Here is a 2,792-nt window from a genome sequence, read left to right as displayed (position 1 = left end):
GTGAACCTCCAACCCTGCCATCTGTTTCCCTGGACCATTTCCCAACAGGCCTAGAACCTTCCTCCACCTTTGTATCAGGGCCTTAGTCTGCCAGGAGGTCACTCATGCACCTATTACCCCAGCACTGCTCTGATCATGGTGCCCTCCCGGCGCCTTCCTTCGTTCACAGCAGCCAATCCTCCCTCCTCAAACTCCAAGGAGTGACTAACTCTTGCTGTGCTAAGCAGCTCTTTATATATGGGCTGCTCCAGCAAGCCTTCTCCTGATTGGCTCTTCCAATAAGCACTTTCTTGATAGGCTGGGTTCTGCACAGCCTCTTCAAGGCTGCCTTAATCTTTCTCCTGCTTGTTTTGGGCAGACAGCCCACCACACATGGAAAGTGGCAAATGAGAAGTCTGGAGCTGAAGGAAAGGTTACCATGACTCAGAACTGAGCCGAGGTTGCTGCGACTGAAACACAGATCACTAACCATTATATGATCACAGTGACTGGTGGGAGAGGCACATGTTAGAAGCCCTCTGTCTACTCAGCTGTGGCTTTCTGTGCACAGAGAGACAGACACCTCAAGGTCTGCAAGTCTTGAGGGAAATGGGGAATGTCTGTACTTTAGAATTTGCAGGTGTTGACTTGAACCATCAAATGAAACAGTTGCAAATACTTTCTTCAGGTAGGCACCATGGCTTAGCTGGCTAAAGCACCTGTCTAGTAAACAGGAGATCCTGGGTTCAACTCCCAGTGGTGCCTTGGTGTATGGCTTTTGTCTCCTCTGCTCACATTTTCCTGCGTCTTCCTAGGAAACAGAAGAGGCCTCCCTTGGTATCCAAGTCATTGCTTGCTAAGGAAAAGGCTTCTTTGGAGAGAAGCATTGGAAACAATCAAATCACAAACCTGGAGTTGATGAAAACGCTGCTATGACTGGCATTGGCATGGCGGTTGCTTCGACTGCAATTGCTGCAACACGAGAGCCTGCGCCACACATCCTTGTGATTCCCTGGAGATGTTCACACACAGATGTCATGTCACCTTCCTTTTGATTGTCATTGATGAAAAACGGAGCGGTTGGGAGAAAAGTCCCAGAGAGTCGCACTGTGGCTAAGCTGGGTGACTCACCTGCCAGGTAAAGTGGAGTTAGGGATGCAGCTCCCAGTAGTGCCTTAACAAATGTGTCTGCTCTTCCCACCTTTTGGTGAATCTTTTGCGGAAACAGAGAAGACTGCCTCTGCCTTGCAATGCAAATGCTTGCAAAAGAAACCAGTTGTTTTTTCTGACAAGTGTCAGAAGGAGGCACATAAGAAATGTGGAGACAAGGAAAAGGTCATCATAACTCAACTCGCATCCATGGCTCTTGAGGCCAGAACGCAGAGCACTAAGCACTGTATGACCACAGCAAAATCTAAACATTACACCTTATTACACTAGGCAGTAGTTAGGTCAAGCAATTTTCTCATCCTACTGGATGTTACCCTCCTTAATACATAGAATTCCCCCTAAAAACTGGATTACTGTCCTCAGATGACCTTCATTTTCTCAGGATTCCTGCTGCTTCCAGCATAGGTGGGGGAGGAGAAAGGCAAAAACATGATGCCACAGTCTCCTATTTTATATCTTTAGTTCAAGTGTCTAGAAGACACTTGCCCAGACGTGTCCGGGTGGGCTCTGCTGAGTCACTAGGTTGGGGAATCCTCCTGGTGTGGTCTTGTGCAACTGAGTCATAGACTTGAGCAGTCCCCACCGTGTTGTGTTTGGGCATCTGTCACTGAATTGGAAATCCCTTAATTACAATTCCTCTGCTGATTCATGGCTGTTGAATACCCTCCTCGGCAGGGGTCACTAGCAAAATTATAGCCTATTTCAGTAACAACCAGACAGCAAAATGCATAACTTCACACACCCTCATGCTATACATATTTGGACAGAATAACCGATTTCAGCAGATCATGACTTTTCATATGATAACTTACATGGAATGGTTGGTAGGACATATCACAGCCATATAGGAATGATGACTATGTGAGCTACAGGGAGCTATTTTGAAGTACATCATGTCACAAAAGCCTCTAGAGACTGGCCTTTGGGAAGAGCTGGCTGAAGAGCCTTCTGAGTAACTGAGAGATCCAGGCTTGGCCCTGCCAGTTTGTGCTTGCGAACTAAACTTGTCCGTTGGGCTCCCTTTTTTGTGTCTCTTTCACAGAAACAGCAGAAGTTCTTGGCCAATCCTTGAAAGTGCTTGTTCAAGACACAGAGAGCCTCTGTGCTGGGGCAGGGGTAGGGGTGCAGAAGGTGGTCGGGGGTGGAGGTGCTTACCTCGGGCAGCACAGCTCCCAAAGTGACTGGCACACACTCCCTTCCGGCAGTGGCTCCTAGGCAGTGGGATACGGGGGCGGGTCAGCTGTGGCGTTTGCACTCAGGGCTGCAGGGATATGCCGGCCACTTCCAGGAGCAGTGTGGCAGGGAAGGAGGGGGCAGAGTGGGCAGGGAGCCGCCTTAGCGCTGCTGGCACATCTCCGTGTGTCACTTGGGGAGGCATCAGGTCTCTGTGGGCTGCCTGGGGCAGGGGCAGTGGCCGAGGGGGCTCGGGCCACCCCTTTGCCTCCAGGCTCCCAGCCCATCTTGCCGGCCGACAGGGATTTTAGGGTGCAGCAGCGCAGGGAGCAGGAAGGGCGAACCACAGCGGCTGCCTCCCCCACATGCAGGAAAATGGCTTGACCTGCTGGCCCCACAGACTAAGGCACCAGGTCTCCAGCTTGCCCCATTCGACCCAATGGGTTGATCTTGTGGCCAGAATTATTTGC

General features: G+C 50.5%; 1 non-coding gene across 1 annotated transcript; it reads left to right on the top strand.

The window, feature by feature from the left end:
- Nucleotides 1-670: 670 nt before the first annotated feature.
- Nucleotides 671-744, top strand: TRNAT-AGU. Its single transcript has one exon. It is a non-coding gene; the product is annotated as a tRNA-Thr (tRNA).
- The last annotated feature ends 2,048 nt before the right edge of the window (nucleotides 745-2,792 follow it).

Source organism: Mauremys reevesii, linkage group 14, assembly GCF_016161935.1.
Source record: "Mauremys reevesii isolate NIE-2019 linkage group 14, ASM1616193v1, whole genome shotgun sequence".
Taxonomy (NCBI): domain Eukaryota; kingdom Metazoa; phylum Chordata; order Testudines; family Geoemydidae; genus Mauremys; species Mauremys reevesii.
The sequence above is the reverse complement of the archived record's forward strand: the minus strand, read 5'-3'. Positions and strand labels throughout refer to the sequence as shown.